This window comes from Juglans regia, chromosome 7 (genome assembly GCF_001411555.2).
Source record: "Juglans regia cultivar Chandler chromosome 7, Walnut 2.0, whole genome shotgun sequence".
Taxonomy (NCBI): Eukaryota; Viridiplantae; Streptophyta; class Magnoliopsida; order Fagales; family Juglandaceae; genus Juglans; species Juglans regia.
The window spans coordinates 40,994,745-41,006,322 of NC_049907.1; positions in this window are offsets into that span (position 1 = coordinate 40,994,745).

Here is an 11,578-nt window from a genome sequence, read left to right on the forward strand (position 1 = left end):
GGAGCCGATCCAGACAGGGCTGCAAACTGGATCCATTCGAGACATTTAATGAGATGGGCCATCTCCACGTATGGCCCGTGAAGAACCTGAGATGGAGGTAAAAGCAAAGCCATCAATGAATGGTGGAGATCAATGATTGGGAGGGCATGATTTACACATGCATGACGGCCATCCACTTATGCTCTTTCATATATCCATCTTGGACTTGACTTCTAATTAGGACATGTTCTACCCCCTTGACAAGACAGAGTTACTAATTTTTAAATTTAGGTAAATGTTTTATTTTTTCCCCTAAGATTAGGAAAGGGAGACAAAGCAATAAATACTGATAATACAAGAATATAACTATGCCCACGTCATAAAATAATCAGTCAATCCAATTCGTTCTTATCTAGTTTGTGTACTCAAATGCAATGTAATAGCTTACCACATAATAGTTACAACACTGTACTATCAATTATGAATTTAAAAATTGAAAATAATTGGATAACTAAGAAGAAATAAATCCACCCATTATGCCACTAAGGTGGTAACCCAATTGATAAGAGTTGGTATTTCATGAATTCGAGATTAGGAATTCGAGTTAAGACATAAGTTAGAATCACTAGTGATAATAAAGCTTAACCTTTGGGGCCATAAGATGAGCTTTATACCAGCAAAGTATTTTGGTGATGCTGTGATGACATACTTGCCTTTGAGGTAATAATTATAGTTCAAACCAGACATTCTGTAACGGAGAGAAGTTCCTATGATTACGCTTAAGAAAAATTGTTACTTTAGCCGCCTCCGCTTCTAATTTTTTAAAAAAGAAAAAAAAATCCATCCATTATAAAATAAAATGGTTCATAACTTTCTTGAATTAATTAATTGGTCCCCAGCTTGCAACAACAGCGAAGGAATCAATTGCACTGAAAGAGGAAAGGAAAATTCAGATAATGCAAGGAGAGCTGAAACGTCTCGTGCGTGGGAAAGAAATAGCAAGTAGAAGTGGACATTGAATATTATGTGTATGAATATAATGCTGTGATTTGTGAAGATATAATAGATATTCATAGCATGCACTTGATTAGAAGTTGGTGCAGTGGCCCAATTAATGAGATTTTAATGGGAACATGACCTGCTGTCCATCATGTCAATTCACACATGATCTGTGGTGTATAGTGTTCATTGTCCCACTAAAAGACTCGATCGGCTCAAATTTCCGTAGCTCATGACCTTCGTACTCTTTGTTTAGCCCAATGATTAACCGCAAGACTTTTCCGTTTCTCGAGGAATTAAGAAGAAGAAGAAGAGACCTATCCCATTATCTCTGTCTTTTTTTTTTTTTGGTTAAACTACGGAATGTTGACCACCCTTCGTACTATTTAGGATGAGTTTTGCAAATATCTTATATATTCCTGCACGTCTGATCATTATAATTTTTTAATTTTTATATAAAATAAAATAAATAATTTAATTTTTAAAATTTTAAAATAAAAATAATATTAAAAAATATATTTTAAATATTTTATTCAAATTTTAATTTTATCGCGACTCATCTTATTTCATTTATAAAAATAAACAAGACCTCAATTGAGAATTTGAAAAATAAGAGAATCGATTTTCCTTTTTAAGATATGTTTGGAAATGAAATTGTTATCAGATTATTTACTAATATATATAAACAGTTTATTATTATTTACAAATAATTTAATATTATTTTATTAATATTCACATATGATATTAGATAATAAATTCTAGGAGTTGTTTATTCCCAAATATTACTCAAACATAAATATTTTTTAATTTTAAATATTTAACTTTTTCAACTAATCATTATATTTTTTTTAAACTTTCAAACAAAATATAAAAAATTATATTCTAACAATATTTTAAATTTATAATATTTTTATTCAATTTATACTCTCTTATTTTCCAAAATTCAACATCATAACTAAAAATATTTTATTACTGTTTATATATTATTTTATTAATATTCACAAATCTCTTATCTCATTTGATTCACAAGCATCCCCTTAGGCCTTAAGCAGAGTAATGAACAGTTATGAACTACATGCGTACGTACCAATATGAAGTAATTGTTGCAACATTCCAAATGTCATGAGTAAAGATACTAAAACATGATATATGAAAAGAAATGCCAGAGCGATTGAAAATGTGTACACTTATTTTATATGATTTTTTTTTTAAATTTTATTTAATAATTAAGAAAGTATTTTTAAAGATTTTGTAATTCTTTTATTTTTAAAAATGTTTAGATGAATTTAAAAAATGTTTTAAAAAATAGAAACAAAAATAAAATAAAAATTTACACTATTTGATAAAAAAATATTTAGAATTTTCGTAGGATTCACATATGAAAGTCTCCATGTCAGGTTGCCAGGTGGCCCACCCTGCACCTTATAAACGGTCACCGCGTAAGACAAAAATGCTACGATGGAGCGAAGTTAATGGAGCAAACTACAGGTGACACAAGTGATTATGTTCCACTGTTCCTCACCTAAAGCCCCGAGACCTCAGGCTTTGGCCATGTTTCAGCCCGACAGATAAAAAGAGGTGCTGACAGGCTCCGCCAGTGGTGTTTAATTTGTTCTCTCAGTCTCAGTCCTCAGTGATTCTATTCCATGTGGTATAGTATAGTTCTTGGCTTTGTGTTTGTGTTTTTGTTGCACAGATTTAGAGCCCCTAGGCAAAGGACGTCTGCCAAAACGAGCGTGTAGGCGTGCCTGGATACGTCATCATCTCTCTGTTTTGATTTCATACATTCTTATCTCAGACTCAGACCAAAAGCTCCAAAGCACGACAGGCTTTTTTTACTTTTTCTTTTTCTTTCTTAATTTTCTTGCGTCTGTTCTCATGCATGCATGGGTGCCACCAATAACAAGTTATGATTAGAAGGTATTATATTGGTAAAGCTATACATACGATCGATCAGCTGTAACAATGGAAGAAGGAATTGAGGAAATGGCTCAGGGCCGGGCGAGATGTAGTGCAGGAGTGAGTTTTGATGGAACGTACGGCTTGGCTTCTGAACGGCTAATTAGCATTTTTGTATCCTTTTAGGCATGCCGAGTTTGATCGGAAGAAATTGGAAAGAGCGGATGGAGTGTTGGTTTCGTCGAGCTAAACGATCCTCTTATCATGGTCAGATTCTTGGTCTCCTTCTTGGCGTTTGTGGTGGCGGAGATGTAAAGCTCGGATGGGGGGTTCCTTTGAATCTATTGAGATATTGTTTGGATATCTATTAAATATTGGTTGGCTTGGGTTGCCTTAAAATTTAAAGATCAAAATAATATCAAGCAAAGAGATGAAGAGTTGCTTCAAGCCTTAAATCTTCCTGTCCCGAATGCTGGTATGAGGGGGGAGAAGATTGTGAGATAGGAGAAACCACAATGTGGCTGGTACAAACTTAATGGTGATAGATGTTTATTGGGTAATCTGGGTGCTTCATGATGGTGAGTTCCAATTGGGTTTTTCTATTCCTATTGGGTGCTGTTCTAATAATCATGCTGAGGTTATGGGTTTACTTTATGGCTTGAAGCATGCTAGGCGTATGAGTTGTGATACTATTGAGATTGAGATGAATTCAAAATTGATTATTCACTGAATCGGTAATGGAAGGCCGTGTGGTTTGTGGTATCTAGAGGATTACTAGAAGGAAATCATGAGCATTCTTGGTCAGATGCAGTTCACTAGTAGACACATATATCGAGAATACAATGCGGTGGCTAATATTTTGGCAAAATCTGGAGCTAAGGGAAATAATTCTACTTATTCTTCTGCTTCGGAACTTTCTCGATTGGCTAGAGGCCTTTTAAGACTTGATAAATGTGGTTTGTCAAATTTGAGACGTAAGTAAGAGCAGGTTTTTGTAATACGGGTTTTTTTTTGTTGGTTTCTTTTAGAGTTCGTTCGGTTTGGGTATTGGGTATTGGGTTTTGGTTGTAATTTTTACGTATTTGATTGTTACCACGGTTTTCCTTCCTCATAAGTGAGGGCGTTTTAATAAAATTGAGACGGGATCACTCTTGGATATGTGATCTTCGTCTCTTAATTAAAAAAAAAAAAAATATATATATATATATATATAAAAACACACATTTTTCTTTATAAAAGATCTAATAGGAGGATTGATATAATTCTTTAATTATAAAGTCCAGGAAGAGTTTGTTCCCAAGCTATGTGAGATTTCTCAACACGCCCCCTCACATGTGGACCGGTATTTCTGGTACCATCATCGTGGGTAAGTCGTAAGAGCCCATCATCTGTCATAGGTTAACCTAGCTCTGATATCATATAAAAACATAAATTTCTCTTCATAAAAAGTTTAATAGAAGGAGTGTGGCAACTCCTTATAAAGTTTAGGATGAGTTTATTTTTAAGCCATGTGAGACTTCTCAACAATTAATCCACATGAAAATCATATACGACACATCTCTACGTAATTAATATGTGATTTGTTATTTTTTCATCTATCTTAATATGTATGTGTTTAAATAAAATGAATAAAACAATAAATTGCGCGCATATTGGTTAGGTGGATATATGTGTGTGTGTGTGTGTGTGTGTGAGATCATGTAAAACTTACTAGTACCATTTCTCATCTTGAAAAGCAAATGCGAATGAAGACCATCGATGATCCGCCACTCAAATTATCTCCATGGAAGCTAGGTTCCATTTCTTAGGTCAGCTCACAGCAAACAGGAAAGGAATCAAATAATCATATCTATTTTTAAAGTTGACAATTTTGCAAAAGTAAAAAATAAAATATGTATATATATATTGTCATCGTTTATTTTTATAAAGGGTATTAATTATCAAAAGTTTAATTAATGTATATATCACTTCAATTCGTACGTGAGTAGATCAGATAGCTGATTAATATATTTTTTGCTTTCACGTATTACCCCTAACATATATGAAGATCAACATGAGGCCTTGTATTATTATTATTTTTTTAATCTTGAGCTTGTTCTGCTAAGCATGCAGGGCTTCAACGAGGGACAGCACAGAAACTAGCTAGGTATGTTACTATGGTCAAAGATATGGGGCTATGTGGTAAGTGGGAGTACTGTTTGAATCAGTGGAGAATGTTTTGTACTTTTGTTTACAAGTGCCAACACTTTGTACCTTGTAAACAACATTTAATATACATATGCAGAGGAATTTCTGTCCCGATTCAAACAAAGTTTCATGGAGATGTGTGTAAGATATATCGTCTTGTGTATCAAGGAGCATGTGAAGCCAAGGAGCATCCATCATGATCTATATATACATTCTGATCATCTGTCACCGATTTTGTCCCATTGGCCCAAAATTTTCTGGTAAAATTATTCTTCAAAGTCAAACATTCGTCAACTTTTTTCTACGTCGCAATGATAACATTATATCTTCTTTTGAAATTTGCTTATGGCTTTAACATTAATATATATATTAATGCTTGATCAAGTGCATGCATGGTATTTTGAGAGTGGGAATTTGAATATCTTATTAAAATTAGTGACGTTCCCTGTTTTTATCTGAAAATAGAGACTAATCTCATGAATAATATATTAGCAGCATATATCTTAGATATTATTTATATAAGCAACATCTTAGATATTTAAATAGGTTAGAGATCGGAGAATATTTAAGATAAAGATTTTGCTATACATCAATCACTTTATGTTCAGTACATTCCATACCTGACATTTTTTTTTATTTTTTATTTTTTATAGGATTTGAGATGTTTTTTATAAAATATGTGGTGTGAAATATATAATAAATAGTAACTGATGAAAAAAATTATTCAAATAGCAAGAATCTTGATAGGTAGCTCAAGCATTTGCTTAGAGACTAGACTTTGGTGTACCCCTTTTAATTTATTGCAAAACCTGATTAAAAATAAGAACAAAAGAAAATGATGGTTTGGGTATAAAATTATGTAAAGGTAAATTAATATTAATCCTTCCGAAACAAATTATTAATTATACTAAATAGTTAAATGTATATAAGAGGATTGAGACAGAGACAGCGAAGGTGACAAATAAGAGATTAAAAAACGGTGGGACATGATGGGGATCTCATTTTCATCATTAAAACTCAGATACTACGTGTAGTACCACCCCCTTGAGTCTTGACAACTCTTCTCATTGGTTTAGGTAAAATCTTAGACAAATTTAATTAATATCTCACTTTTTAGTTTTTAATTAATCACTCAAAATTTGATCTTGAGATTAGTAATCTCACTTTTTATAATAATAAACTAATATTATTTTTAAATTTTTTTTTATCTACTTAATTATTTAATGCATTATTGATTTTATAAATATTTTTTCTTTTTTATTTTCCTAATTTTCAACAGTCTTTATATTAAAATTCTTTGGATAGAAGTAGATTCAAGCAAGTCAAGAAATTGATCGATATATAACTTTGGAATTGGTCGGAGAGAGAGAGAGAGAGAGAGATTTAATTAGCTAAGGGCAAAGGGAGACGATTTGTCGTTTGTATTTAAAACTCACTTCAACTCATCTCATCTTATCTCATCATTAGAACTTTTTCAAATTCCACATAAAATATAAACAACAATTTAGCTTTTTCAAATTTTAAAACAATTTTTTTAAATTTACACACAAAATATAATAAGTGATTTAACTTTTATTCTACTATTGATCATAAACTATCTCAACTCATCTCTGAATCTATCGACTTGGAGGGTTGAGATGAGGTGATATAAGAGCCACTGAACTTGCTTCAAAGAATACACGTTTAAAACAACTTTTTACGCGCGTATGGATCGATGCATCCATCACGATCGCATTCTGCCCTACTAAATTAAAATACTGAATCCAACTTCCACGCGAACCAGTAGTACTGTAGCTGCTTACATATATACCCAATATCCTCAAAATTTCAACATGGGTTTTAGGGGAATCTTTGATTACTACCACCAACATCACACAGACACGCATGCACCACCATATATCATAATCAACGACTTCCTATATATATACATGACTAAATAACCTCCACATTAATTCATCATGATGACCATGTGAGTCTAAACATGCCCTACGACATGACTAAATATATATAATTGCCACTATATATGCGATAACTAAGGGCCAACTTTCTTTCTGTCCTGCTTATTAATTTACCCTTAAAAACAGATTGTCGACTAATATTCTTGACATTTCCTTGATAGATATCATATACGTAGTCGCACTACAAGAAAAATGGGCTTTTGTAGCTATTTAATTGCGACGAAAAGGTTATTTGTGATCAAAACAGACTCATTTTGACTGTAAATAATCATTTCACTGAAATTAAATGGTCACAAATAAGCAGTTTTCTTGTAGTGTCGAACAATTTAAAAAGAAAAAAAAAATTTGTTCCCGCCAATTCATGAATTAATTTGCATCATTCCGACCTGAAAATGATCATGATCTGGGTTTGTTTCTTCTTTTGCATGTAATGCACCGGAGTTAAATAGGGATAAAGACACAGAATCGCCTTCCTCAGGTGTATGATCGATAGAGCTGGAGATTCCGCGTATAAGTTTAGTGGGAGACAGCACCGCCAACAAATAGTACCATGACTGCATGCAATTAGGATTTTTGCGTATGAATCGAAAATTTTAGTTGAGCTATTAAACCTTGACAATGATGATAACTGTAAAATAAAACCTGCCCAATTCATCAATATTGTAATCATGCATGCAGGTATCTGAAATAAATACGTACCATTGGTTTATTTTTCATCATAACTAAGAAGTGAAGTGCATGCACCGTGGGCCTCCGCCGCCTCACTCCGAACTAAGGAAGGCAACATCTTTGGATCATACTCCATCATTAGCATTAGAATTGGTCTATGCATATGCATATGCAAAATCACCGCTTTTACATATCTACTTTGTCATTCAAGTAAAATTTTCACATTGACTTATGCATATTTAAGATAAAATAATAATAAAAAATTATTATTTTATTATTATTAATCTTTTGCCTAGATACAATTTCATAGCATCCAGTACTTATATTAATACAATTTTATGCATCCAAATTTAGCAACTCCATATATAATAAAATACATCAAATTAATTCTTATAAAAAAAAAGACATCAAATTTATATACACAAAAAATGAATCCCGTATGCTCATAAACAACACATATTATCATGGAAATATAATACAAATACATTACAATACAAATACAAAACAAATTCATTACAATACAAATTTCTTCAACATCATTACAATACAGTACAAATTTCTCAATAAAGGGATGAGAGAGAAAAAATGAATAAATATATTTTGGGGAGTGAATAGTTGATTTCCAAATTTACGTCGATCATGTTCATAGCTAGTTAAATATTTAGATATGTATAAATTAATGTAGATCAATAATTTAGGTTTATATTATGTAATATGATTTTGCATATGGAGATGTGTAGACTAATGTGAATGATCTTAAGTTGACGAAAAAATTAAGAAGCTTTTGGAAGCTAGCCACCATGAAAATAAATATGAAAGTGGACAAAATAAATGGTTCAGTCTCATCGCAAGTTCCACATTAAGAATATACACATCGAGTACTTCAACTACCGTATCGTTTCAATAGTATATATAAGTAAACAAAAGTCATTTCTAATCAAAGGAACCCTAATTCAAGCTCCAAAACAGAAAAAAAAAACAAAAACAAAAACAAAAACTGGACTCCTCACGCTTGCTACTTAGGTGGAGGTTTCAAAAGTTAAAGGGCACATATATAGTGTTTCGGGGAGGTGCATCTATATTCGAGAAAGAGGGGGAAAAAGTCTTGCTATACATAAATATAGATTAATTTTATAATTTGATGTATCATGTCAAATTAAATTAATCTCTGATTTTATTTTTGTGTAATTTTTTTTTTATGGTTAGAATATTTAAAAAAAAAACATCAGAAATATTTTTGAATGGTGTGTCTATATTGGAGAGGGCTTTATCTAGGAAAAATTCTATTTGTTATTTTTTACCTCACACATTTTTTATTTTTATTCTTAAATATATATATTTAAATAGAATAATAAATCATACGTTTGATGTATGATGTAAGATGGTAAAATGATAAATAATAATTTTTTATTATATTAGGTTTTCTTAAAGCTTATTTCTCTTTGTTAAAAACGAGTAGAAACATAGATTTGTAGCTACAATTTCCAAAGGCCGTGGATCTGTGTTTCAAAATTTACTGCAACAAAAACCTTAAAGTGGCACATCACTCTGTCTACACGAGAACGAATCTCGAAAGAACAAGGATTATACGAAAATATTTTTTTATTTTAAAAAAAAGGGAAGCTAAAAAAGACAAAGGTAGAAGTAGGTGTGGAAAAGTAAAAGAGGCAGAAGACAAAGAAAGGGTAGGGTAAGTAATAAAACAATGTGGGCTCCCCTCCTATTGCATAAAGAAAGCACAGCAAGCTTATAGAGGACGCACCAGAAATGGTCCTTTGCTATAGAGACCTGAAACCAGAAAGGAAGGCTTTTTGAGGGAAACGCATTTCGAGACATTAAAACAACAGAGAGTCAAGAAAGAAAGAGGCAAAGCCCAGCAATAATTCACACACGAAGTTCAAAACAAATAATCAGAGAGAGAGAGAGAGACAGAGAGGCACTCAAAAAGCAGTTTGTTGCCAAAGAGTAGCAGTAAAGAAACGGACCATTTTACACAAGCTGGGAAGAGGGCACTGGCTGTGTGTCAGATGGTATCCATATGAATATCTATTAATCAAAGGATGAAGTGGTCTGTGTTGGCCACAAAATTATGTGAGTGATCATGGCCTTAGCCCTTAGGGCCTATAAAATGGGACGTCGCCGTCGATGTGTTGGCGCCGTACTTGGGAGCGAGGTAGGTAGGTAGGTAGGTAGGTGGGTGTGGTTGCATGAGAGTGGGAATTTGTATTTTATATCAATGAGACGGGACGGCCTTAGCTTATCAACCTTATGGAAGAGAGAGATCAGAGAGACAGACTGACTTAGGCTAAGGCACAAACTTTTACGAGGGTTTTGATGAGCGACTGATTGGTGAATTTTCGCCTGATTGATTTGACATTTCACAGAGTGCCAGTCGGAGTGTTTTTTTTTTTTTCAAAGAGTCGGAGTGTTAATTGTTCGTTTTCTTCAAAATGTATTCTATAATTTGAAAAGATATACTGTATTTAAATTTTAATGTTAAGCTATGAATTCTTTTTTTAATAAATGATTTTTCTATATTTAGTGGAAATAAAAAATATATATTATCAGGAAAATGGACAGAATAATCCAATTATCAATCCTAATCAAAGATGTCCAATTGCCGAACCAAATATTTAAGCCGTTGTTTGCACGCTGAGTTAGGTTAAATTTTTTATAAATAATAATGAGTTAAAATATTAAAATAAGTTTTATGAGACTTATTTAAGATATATTTAAATATTAAGATGAGTTTATATATATTTATAAAAAATTAAAAAAAATTATAGATCTAGCATGTAAATAGATATTGAATTGAAAAAAATTATGGATATCACGTGTAAATAAATTTTTACTTAATATGAGTTTAGTAATTTAAGAATTAAATATTTAGATGTCAGATTTAACTTAAAATTAAATTAAATTAAATTGATCTCAATTTAATTCAACTTCCAAACAAGACCTTGAACAAAATTGCCAAAACGAAACCCAATATTTATGCAACAGTCCAACGTGCCCTTACCAAGTAGTGAAAACAATTTCTTTCGTGCATGGTCAGTTCGCATTATCATTATATCTTTTTCCAAATATTCTTAGATATTTTATTTTTAAACGTTTATCAAATATAACGCTTTTCAATTATAAGTTTTTAACTTTGTTATCTAATTCTTATAACTTTTTCAAATTCTTAAACAAAAGATAGAAATTTATACTATCATTTCAATTTTCGAAATAAAAATAATATGTAAATAATTTTTTAATATTTTTATTAAACATTTTCTATCTTATTTTCTCAAACCTATCCTAAATGATTTATGTGCTTTTTTGCTTCTAGAAGGTGTGAACAAGTGCATTAATTATCATTACAATCTACATTTACGGCATCGAAAAATAATTACACCAACTCAATTTTGGGCGCCATGGAACAGCAATCCAAACATTGTTATTGGACCAGAGTGAAGCCCACTCTTCCTTGTGGGCTAAAAACTGTTGCAAGATCGGCCCAGAAACCTCGACTAGGTAACTGTAAGATAAACAGAGCCAATATAATTTGTATTGCCTGCTCGTGACTCTAATACAGCAGTACTGGGCATGGCTGAGAAGTGAGAACAGAAGAGTCCTATTGCCCAAGGGTATTTCCAGTAGTTTTATGAGCCTCCCCTCCCCCTACGTTGCTTAAAATTCAGGAAGCAAGTTTGGTTTGCTTTAGTGCTTTTGCTTTTAAATTGTCATTTCTTTTATCACATAGAGGCTATCTAAATGCCAAACCCTGAAAGAAACTCTGCTGCTGTTCTATTAAAAGCGAGTTCATATGTGGTACCAGTACTGAACCCTGAAAGCCTTTTAACGTTGCAATGAGATCGTTCAACTAATAAAATCATTAAATCATG